This window comes from Juglans microcarpa x Juglans regia, chromosome 1S, assembly GCF_004785595.1.
Source record: "Juglans microcarpa x Juglans regia isolate MS1-56 chromosome 1S, Jm3101_v1.0, whole genome shotgun sequence".
NCBI lineage: Eukaryota > Viridiplantae > Streptophyta > Magnoliopsida > Fagales > Juglandaceae > Juglans > Juglans microcarpa x Juglans regia.
The window spans coordinates 1,497,469-1,508,939 of NC_054595.1; the positions used below are offsets into that span (position 1 = coordinate 1,497,469).

General features: G+C 35.6%; 1 long non-coding RNA gene across 1 annotated transcript; it reads left to right on the top strand.

Moving 5' to 3' along the window:
- The first annotated feature begins 4,549 nt into the window (after positions 1 to 4,549).
- LOC121244381 lies at positions 4,550 to 9,421 on the top strand. The gene is made up of 4 exons (XR_005936411.1): positions 4,550 to 4,698; positions 4,901 to 5,071; positions 6,406 to 6,411; positions 9,411 to 9,421. It is a non-coding gene; the product is annotated as an uncharacterized LOC121244381 (long non-coding RNA).
- The last annotated feature ends 2,050 nt before the right edge of the window (positions 9,422 to 11,471 follow it).

Here is an 11,471-nt window from a genome sequence, read left to right on the forward strand (position 1 = left end):
TATGTCCAACAAGTATATATGCTTCATTATTTTATAAAACATCAATCCAAATGGAGCCACAAAAGCTTTAGTAGCCAGAACTGCAGATATATTGAATGAAGATGAATAGCCTTTCAAGTGCTTGAATATCACAGTTGGATGAAGCCCTACGACTACCATGCCCTCAAAAAGCATTGTTGGTTCCTTTAAAGACCTATGATCCTACACACATAACAGAGACACAATCACATTCCTATATCAAACAACTATACCCAAGCTATATAATATATATGTATATATAACTGTAAGATATAATTAAATCTACCAATAAAGTCATCACCTAAGGCTTAGTTTGGTAAAAGAGTAGTTACTATAAGAAACAATACTAAGTCAGCAAGATGATGCTCCAATTTCTTCCATTGTTCTTAAATATCAGAATTCATTAGTATCTTGGAGGGTTTTTGTACATAGGAAAACAATTTAAATTACAAGAACTAACAACCCAATAAACTATAAAGTATATAGAAGACCACATACAAGTAGCAGCTTAAGATTGAAGTTAATGTAAGTTGGATGCAGCTATAATTGAAAAGAAAATACAAAAATTAAGCAAACAGAACAAGGACTGAGATTCGGTTCTAATACATCACAATAATGACAGATGTGAATTTGCGTTGGCAATAAATGAACTTAACTAACCTGGATAGTTGCATCTAAGCATGACCATGGGTTTAGCATCAAAATCATTGTTAGTCTGCAAAAGCACAAACAAAAAATAAATCCTCAAAGTTACATTAGCTTTCAAAACTAGCGTCAACAGGGAGCTAGGAAAAGAAGAACACCTCCATTTCCAAAACAACAACCTTTAGTTTAAAAGATGATTATACAAAACCGATAAAATAGATAAATCTATTATTATATAAATTATCTTTGTATAGTTCAAGAATATATTGTCAAAAGAAAAACAAAAGTTCAACAAAAAATAAAACCAAGTTTTCTAAAAAATAAGGTAAAAAAATTAGAGATAATACAAAAAACTTAACCATCAGAAGTATGGATAATCAACTTTCTACTTCATTTTCATTGGCCTAAAGACAATAAAAATGAAATAGCCATCAAGTGGTCAACTCATCAATGCTGCAAGGTAAAGTATTACATGCACAGAAAACAAATATCCTCACCAATACTTAAGTGCCTCGAGAATATAGGGCCCAAGCCTTATATTTTGAGTCTCTGGCTTCCATGACATCCCTGTAGATCTTATAAACTTCTAAGAACAGTGACATCATAACACTAAACAAACTAATATATATTACATCATCTGAGCAACCTGTAAAAATAGTGGAATTGAATGTGCAAAACTTTTTTATTTTTATGCAAAATTCAGTTGTAGTATCATATTGACACTACAGAACCAGAACCAACAATACGTAGGTGTTATAAAAGAAGATAACAACATCTTTCAATTTGTGGAACACCATTTACCCATCTAAGAGATTTGGTGGTTTATTTACATTTAATTCCGACAAAAAAACGCACACACTTATCCATTCAAATGTGATGATTGTAGAAAGATTCCTCTCGGTGCATTTAACAACATTGGACAATACCCAATGGGCCTTTAACAAAGTATATCAAATTAGTAGTGTTTTTTTAAAGTAAAGATACCAATATCATTAGAAATGTGGACAAGAAAAAACAAAATGTGCAGATTCTCTAACCTTGAATCAGTAAATTCAAGTTTATACATTTCCAAAATCAACTTGAACTCCATATCACTTTCCTTCAAGGTTAACTCATCTACCTTACTCCCCACGCCTCCTCCTTATTTGGTGGCAGTAGGTTATGAACAGAGCAAGGGAGGGAAGGAAGGAGGGCCTCGGGCTGCTGGGCCAGGCATGGAGGAGAAGGGGGCTCCAACAGAGGACTGGCGACGGTGTCGAGGTGTGGGTGATGGCAAACGGTGCCCCCAACGGCAGCAATATAGAGAAATTCGAGAAAGAGAGAGAGAGAGAGAGAGAGAGAGAGAGAGAGGTGAGGCCAAATTCAGGAAAAAGGAAAGAGATCGGTGTGGGGCTGGGGGACAAGGAGGGGGTGGTCGTCGAGGTGAGGTGACAACGGCTTGGTGGGGTCGTTGGCGTTGGGGTGTGGGTGGCGGAGGCTTGAGGGAGAAGAGGAATTGGGGAAAGAGAGGGGGAGGGGGGCGAGGGAGAGGGAGAGGGCTGGAGGGAAAGAAATGAGGGGAAATGGCAAGGCGTGGCTTTTAAATTTTATTAGCTTTTCTGGTGCCTTTCATTCGCCGCTAATAAGATTTAATTGCCGCATATGTTTTTTTACGGCGATAATGGTTGCCACAAATAGGTTCAGTTGCAGCGATGTTTCTAACCAACAGAACTATAATGCTGTTACAGTTTACAAATCTTTGTTGTGGAGACAAAAATCGCCGCTAAAGGTAGAAAAGTCGCCACAAAAAGTAAAGTCGAAATTCTGCTCCTCCGTTTCCTACCTTCGCACTTGAAATTAAGCAGCAACTTAAAAAATCGTCGGAAATAAGGTACATTTGAGACGATTTTTTTTCAACAATTTTAAAATTGCTAGAAAATACCTAATTTCTTGTAGTGTCATCGCATAAAAAGTTTTTTCCCAACTTCTTAGGAAACATGCATGCATATATATATATATATCAATATATATATGTTGAACATGCTTATATATAACAACCCAAAAGGTTGAAGGGGTATTGGTGAGATTGAATGGCATGATTGAGAACTCATTTCGACATAAAAAATGAGAAGCTAGATAAGGCCGCTAATGTACATATAGTTTGTATAGTTAGCAAACATTAACTAGTTATGACTTGCGCAAGCATCTTTCTTTGTATAGTCTTTTGATAGGTGTATTGGCTAGCCATATTTTGTGCGCTACATACACAAATTTGTATGTTTGTCAAAAAAGCATATAACAGTTGTAATATTGCTCTTCATCATTTTCTGTTGTCAAGAGTATTAATATAATGTAGTTATCTTTCTTAATCATCTAACCATGATATAAATATTAAAACAAAGCATACAACAAAATATTAAAGCAAAAATATATTAAAACATGGAGTACTAAATAAATAATATAATGTCCGAATGTTATTGATCATTTTGTATTCAAACATCATTTTTGCAATAACATATAACATACGTTCAAACCTTCCAAAAAAATAACGGTCAAATATAATACAACTGACAATATTCGAAGGTTATATCTTCAAATAATTACATTTGGATGTTCCATATATATATATATATATAATGAAGTTTGAATGTACAAACTATATATGTCCAAGCATTATAAGGTTACCACTACAGCAAATAGTGGCTTTTGGGAGATACATTTTTCCTGCGAATACTATTTGGTAGCAAATAATTACGTTTTGCTACCAAAATCACGTTGTCGGAAAATATATCGCCCAAATAACTATATAGGACCATTTTATTAGTCCTGATTTACAATCTATGAAAATTAAAGATTTTTTCTTACAAATTTAAGCTCATAAGAAAAAGTTTTACGATAATATTTTTTTACGACGACCAAAAATACAAGCTCATTAGAAAAAATTTGCAGATAATATTTTTTTTTTTACGAAATTTTTTCTTGCGAGTTTTATTTGGTAGCAAATAGTGACCTTTTGCGAGGATTTCTTTGCAGCAAAAGAAATTGTCTCAAAAAGTCAACTTTTATGATTCATTTTTGGCTAGAAAGTGCCATTAATTCTTACTTTTTGCGGCGAAAATGATTTGGTAGCAAATAGTTTCACCAACAATAATGATTTTTGGAACATAATCTTTTCCCGAGTTTTATTTGGTGGCAAATAAGTATTTTTTGTCACCAAAATCACATCATCAGAAAAAAGTTGGCCTGAAATATTTACATTTGGCTATTATATTTGTCATGGGTTACAAGGTGCCGCAAAAAACATAACCATAGTATTTGCGGCGACTATAGCCCCCGCAAAATCTCTTTTACGGTGATAGAAGCTTGAAGGAAACAATAGTCGCCACTAGCATTATAGTCACCGCAAAAGTATAAAATTTCGCTGCAAAAGGTAAAAATTTAAATCTCCCCTTCTTAGTTCTTTTCATTTTCTCCCCCCCCCCCCCCCCGGCGCCGCCCGCGCCAGATACCCATTTTTCTCTCTACCAGTTCTTTGTCCTTCCCACCGACTACGAGACTTTCCCCCCAGGCGACCTCACCTCTCTCTCCTTCCCACCGACTACGAGCCTTTGCCCTAGCGTGACCTCACCTCTCTCTCCTTCCCACCGACTGTGAGCCTCTGCCCCACCGCGACCTCACCTCTCTCTCTTCGGACATTTCATCTATGGTTTTTTGTTTTCGGTTTCTGGGATTTCCTTTTGCATTTAATTAAAAAATAGTATATTAATTTATCCAACAGAAAATAGTGTATTAGCAGTTCTCCCATGGTTTCTGTTTTACGAACTTCGATTTTTCTCTGTAATTTTGCATATTGCAAGTTTTAGCTTAGGGTGAGTTGCGAAATTTATTTGTATCCACTTAACTTCATCTATGTTCCCACATCTTTCTCTCGGTGTCTTCCACCTTCAAAGCTCGCTGTCCAGCCATCGCCCCTCCTTTGCTCTGGTTCTCGTGTCGTCGTTGCACATCTTCAACTCAGCACCCCGCGTCGCCGTCGGCACTCTCTCTGTGCCTAACGTAAGTTGATTTTCTTCTCATGTGCCCAACGTAAAAGCTACTTAACAAAAATAATAGCAGCTCTAACCAGATTTAAGATTTACCGATAAACCTTTAAGATTTATCAATATCGCATAGCAACACCAATCACCTGCAGAACCCATAGCATTTGGGTGTTTTTGGTATTATAAATATTGATAGAGACGTTTGGGTTTTTTTGCAGATAGCATCATTTTTTCCATGGCCTGAAAACTAATAAGGTTTAAGATACGAGGTTATCAGTTAAGGTCTGAGAAAAAATAATTTTTAGGGGCAAATTTCTATTTGTCCGGGGTTTTTATGATGGAAGGGCAGTTTGTGGGCACCGAGATTCATGGCTTCCATACATTGCAAGGTACGAGCATAAATATATCTTATCTAGTAATTTTTAGAATGCATTTGATGAAGTGTTTCTCCTATTTCTTAGCAGTAAAATCACTTTGAAAAGTATTTTTTAGTGATTTCTAAGACCTAATTTCGTGCTTATAATTAAAGGTTGGAGAGCGCTTCCATGCATTTTCCCAGTGCTTTTGAGCAGCAGGGTAAGTTGCTTAGAACTTTGGCTTTTATAAGCCACGAAAGTAATTCTTCAGCAGTTTGTGCTTGGTTGATTTCTCGTTTGGAAATTCATCCGTTTTCCTAGTGTTTTTTTTTCTTAAAAAAAAGAGTGCCTTCTACATGTGTAATTTTAAGTTTTTTTTGTTTGACTTCATTTGCCTTAATAAAAACTTCTTCGAATATCTAAGACTGAAAATTATTTTTATTTCTAAGACTGAAAAAATAGCTAAGACTGCATTTATGTTAATGAATGTTTAACCTTGTATAATTTGACAAAGTTCTACATTTATGTTAAACATTATAGTTGGGGTGCGAATTCTTTATTTATTGATAGTTTAATTCTCATGCTTTTCTTTATTGTTCATTCTTGCATGAACATATTTAAGAAGCCAGAACAAGGTGGCTCTGCCCAAGTGAAATTCATGCAATACTTTGCAATTACAAGTATTTCACAATCAATGTCAAGCCACTGACCTTGCCCCAAAGTAATTTCCTATTTCTATTAATTTTAATAGGATTGGTATAAGGGTTAACTCTAGAGTCATCCCAAATATCCTCATTTAATTCCCGATGTTAACTCTGCTCTGGCTTTCCTCCAAGAAAGGTATGCCTCTATTTCTATTTTCAATCTCTCTCATAAATCACACTAATGATTTATATCTTGTTCATTTTCTGTTTTTTTACCCTCGAATATGAGAGAGAGTAGTGTTGGATTTGAAGATATATGATGCCTTAGAAGCTGTAACACTTTTCCTGTTTCTTTTTAATAGTAGTTGTTTAATACTAGTTAGTGGGTGGGAGCAGCCTATAGATAGCAATTTTTCTTCCATGTTTGCTATAATGGCTGGGTACCTGCTATATATTGTAATTTGCAGGTATACATGATTAGTAGGTATTATAATTTAGGTGAGTGTGAAGTGGAGTGCTGTGAATGGTTGCTAAGTGTGAATTGAAATGGAGTTGTAAGTGAAGCATGTAGATTCTAAAGTATCAGAATCCATAGAGTATCAGAATTCACTAGTTTAGCCTCTTTTGTTTTCGCAAACATTTCTCTTTTATATTCCTTTTCTTGTTTTGTCTCTCTTTTTCTAGTCTTTAATTTCATTCCCTAATTTTGGAATAATATTATAGTTTTGGGTAATTTATTTGATCCCAAATTTTATGCTTTTATAGTGATGGACTTAAAGTAGGTGTGAATAATAACATGCTCCCAAGAATTGAGATTGATAGATAGATGGTGGTGTGATAAACACTAGAGCATCGGTTCATGAAACAAGTTTAAGCCTCTCAGCTACACCAATTTTAAGAACAATGGAAGCTTATTAAGTCAAACAGACAGAGCTTGCTGCTTCTAGACTTGTAATCCTTGTAGGCTAATAGCCCAAGGATAAATCATAAAACCTCTGGCAAGATGATAAAAAGATTAAATAGCTATCTGAATCCGAATTTGCTGTTATATGCATATATATTTGTTTATTTTACTATATGAAGTGGCTGTTTTCTATTTACACATGATTCTTACAAGATTGTTTTATTTCTTTAGCTGTGTTCTTGCAAAGAGCAGGCAAAAAAAGCAGCATTGAAGAATGAAGCCATGAAACAAACAACTTCTATGCAACAACTGCTTCACCTGAAATTCGTTTGGTGGTGAGAATTTCAGTCATGAGTTTTGAATTGTTTCCTTTTCTTTTGGTAGCCATAGATTTGTATAGCTCTCTCTCTTTCTCTCCCTTTTATGGGCTATTAGATTTATTTGGTTATTTGGTGTTGGAATGAAGTACATGGGCAGTATACATGATTAGTAGGTTTTATAATTTAGGTGAGTGTGAAGTGGAGTGTTGTGAATGGTTGCTAAGTGTGGATTGAAATGGAGTTGTAAGTGAAGCATGGAGATTCTGAAGTATGGGATTGTGTTGGTTTGTAAATATCATAGGCTCACAACCTTATACCTATTATTTCATCCCAATAATCTTCTAAATACCATGCTGCACATATTGATGCATTCAACCATTTGACCACCAAACTGGAATCTAATTCCAAATCAATATGCACCACACCCATCCGTATGTGTTCTTAATTTGGCTGGTAGGGTACTTTAATTATATATATTTAGTTTTGCATCCATTTGAGAAACCATGGGTGCTAGGTTGGTGCAGTAAATCTTGCATGAGCGCTCATGGAGAATTTGGTGTTCCTTTTTATGGTTTGTGCTTTTCTCTGTTGAAATACATTCTTACTCTTCAGTTTGGGTGGTGCAGAGAATATACTAGGAATTCAATGTAGCGGTTGTCTTCAATTTGGGTGGCTACATCAAAATATCTGTGAAGTTTTATTTGGTGTGATTAAATCATATGGAAGACTATGTTATTGATATGTAACTCATATATTGTAATTTTATATTTTGTAATGTAATGTAAGTTTACTGTAAGTTTCTTGTCCAATGTTCAAGTTTTCATTTTTCATGTCCATTGTTCAAGTTATTTGTATTCTAATATTTTCATTTTTGTAATATATTGTTCACATTCTTTTATGTATTTTAGTTATAAGGTTGTGAGCCTATGATAATGTTTTACTAGTATTTTTTTTTATTTCATAAAAGACTATTTCTGGCGATCATAAATCGTCAGAAATATTTTTTTGGTTGCAAATGCATATTTCCCACAATTTTCACCGCGGCAGATAAGTATTCCCAACCCCAGTTAACCATGGTTAGCATACATTTTGCGACGAGAGTTTGCACTTTTTGCGAGGAAAAGAATCACTGGAAAAAAAGTATTTCTGATATATATTTCACTCGTAACTTTAAGTACTTTAAGTTGCCGTGCATTTCTGAGGAGTCAACTATGACTTGAAATGGCGGGAAAAAGTTATTTTGGACAAAAATATCTTCTAATTGCGACAAAATCACCCGTGAGAAAAAGGCTAAGTTGTTGTAGTGTACATCTGAATGTAGCATCAACATGGTACATACTATGTCCAACCTATAAGTAATTCAGGTTCGAGTGTTTTCCTTGTTAAATTTAAATGTACAGTATTGTCATTTGAATTTGTGTCCAGTTTTTCCAAATTTTCTACGACGATTTACCAAAATTGTCACAAAAAAAGCTCACATCTTTTTGTTGTATTTTATGTATATCAAAGTCCAAGCCGAAACATTGAATTATATTTTCAATTTTTGTCTTTAGAACAGGAAAAATGTATTAGAGATTACATTTATCGTAACAATCAGTAATATTATATACAATTTTCACTAGAGTGTACTAGTCATGCGTATTTCATTTGAAAAAAAAGTAGGGTTCAGTACTATTAAAAAATAATTTTTCATGCGGATTTTAGATTTATCTTTTTTTTTTTTTTTTTTTTTTTTTTTTTTTTTTTTCCAGAAGAAGTGCGTGAGACTTCACTCTAAAATTGTAAATATCATTTTCATAATTTGAGGCTAAGGCTTCTTTAAGCTTGAAACAAAATGGGTTTAAACTTCAACTCTCTAGACATTGGCGGTTGGAGATTGGTGAGAGATAATAATAATAATTGTTGTTCGTTAACAAGTCAAATATAAACCCCAACCATACCACATCCGTATATTTCGGTTTCAAGCTACAACCACCAAAAAAAAAAAAAAAAAAAAAAAAAAACCTAGTAAATAGATCAAAACTCTAATTAGCACTAATTAAGCAAACACAAAAGTCATGAGTGTTCTCCAAATGACATATGTTTGCGATAAAAATGACCATTTCCTATTTTAAGCATCCCCCAAGAACCCTATATAAACATTGCACCATTTCAGTTGATATTCACAAGATTTTTCATACTCTTATTCATCCCTAGTAAAGAGGAAAAAAAAGTTGATTTCTTTATGTTTGTTTGGAAGAAGGAAGAAGAAATGGCGAGGGTAGCAATTGTTTTTGTAATCTCCTTTGCACTTTTTTTATCAATACGCTCTGTGGTGGCTAAAGAAAGTCCAGCGGCAAGTCCAATGGACTCAGATGCCACTGCTCACTCATAGTCATGGGTTGATTGGTTTGGAGAACAAATAGGGTAAGTTCCTGGAATTGTAGTCCTTTGTAGTCTTATGTATTTTTATTCATTCTCTTTGTTTTTGTATTATATATATGTGCGTGTGTGAGAAACAATAGATGTTCAAAAGTGAGAAGTGTGATCTACAAAAGAATTTCATAACATTAAATTCACAAACTGACGTGACATAATGTGTATGTCATATTTGCTTTATGATATAAAAAACTTTACAATCTGATATACTATATTAAACTACGTCAGTTTGTACGATTATTTTTGTGAGATCCTTTTGTAGACGAATAATTCATCTCTCTCTGTATATCCATAAAGAAATCAAGAGCATGAAACAACTTTCCTAAAAAGGGCACAAATGCAAGTTGTTTTTTTTTTTTTTTTTTTTGGTTCCTTTTTAGTTACCAGGAAAATGAAGTATTTTTCATGCAACCTAGCTAAGGGTTGAGATTCAAGAAATGGGAAAACCATTCTAATTAAGCTATAAAGTGAGAGAAAAATAGAAACATAGAGTACATAGAATTAAATAATTAAAATAAATTATTTTTATCTATAAATTGGAGAAACCTTTAGAAAAATTTAATCCAAGATTCAAAATAACTTCATAATACATTTGACCTATGTTTCTTTTTTTCTTAATAAATATTTTTCAATTTACTTTAATAAATACTTTTTTTTTTCAGACATATTGGTGTCAAATCTAAGGATGACAACGCAGGAGTACTAGCAGGGGAACCGATAGGAGCACCAGCAAGTGTATAGAAATATTGATATATATAGTGCATGCAGCACTCTAATTACAATCTATTTGATTATATATTACTTATCAGTTTTTTGTCCAAATAGTAACATGCATCCTCTTCTGGACCGGCTCTTTTTTTAAATTTTTCGACACATTATCTACTTGTGTACTTGTAACTTATCAATAAAATTATCTTTTTTTCTTTTGTCATTTGCTCTCTTCCTTCTTCAATGTTCTTTTTCTTTTGATTTTTCTTCTATCGGCTTGGGGGGCCTGATGCGAGGGATAAGTAAAATCTATGGGGGATACAATACTTGGCTCCCCGGCCTTCTTCACCGGCATTATAGACCGAGGCAAGGGGTGGAGCAAGTTTGTAGGAACACGGTGTTTGGCTCCCATGATGTTCTCGTCGGCCTCATAGATTAACAAGTCTGTAGAGACATGGAGAGTTTGGAGAGAGTGAGAGATCATGTGCCCCCGAATCCTCAAAGTGATTCAAGGGTATTGAGAGTGTAAGTACTTCCTCCGGACTCGGCGGAGTTGGAGTGCGGGGCCTTGATAGGGAAGGAGTTGATGTTAACGATTTTCTCATGCTACCCCGCCAATGCTTACCTTGCCGGCTAGATACTACCCTTCTGGTATCGACACACTTTTTGGGTGGTGGAGAGAATGGGTCTGCACTCTATGTACTCCCCCCGTCGGGGGGCCAGGGGGGGCAACTATGTTGTTGAGAGGTCGTCTTGCTCTGGCTTCTTATTTGGAGGAGGTTTGGAGGATTCCGGGGCATTATATGCCTAGTGTCCCATTGTTGGAGATGACATTATGCAAGTCAATCGAAAGACTAAACCCGCTTTCCACTAGGGAAGGGGTCGGGATGCTTTTAGGCCCAGCTCCCCCCTTTAATTCTCCCGATGAGGAAGTATGCCGGACGGCTAAAAAGTTGGTTCGCTCTTCACCATGAGGCCAGCGGGGATGTTCAATGTACCGCTGGATAAAATAAATAATTTAGCATAATTCATCCCTGATCTACGAGTGTAAAATTTGTAAACCCGAGTTGCCTTGTTGGAGAGTTGAGGAGATGGTCGCTTGGCGTCCCGTTGGTTGGAGAAGATCAAGCGAGGCGAGGAGCCCAAGGCGTCGCTCGTTTGGCATTCTCTTGTTGGAGATGGCGTTGAGACGGGTAGTTGAAGAACTAGACCCGCTATCCGTCGACGAAGGAGTCGGGATGCCTTGGGCCAAGCCCAACCCTATGGTCTCCCAATGAGGTAATTTGTCGAACAACTGAGGAGCTGGTCCGCTTTTTGCTATGTGGGGGTGGGGTAAGTTGTCAGGCAATTTGAGACTAGACCCACTCCCACCGGTTGATATCACAGGGAAGGTAAGTGTTGGTTCAAACTGTCATTGATCCCACTCTTCATCGTGGCAG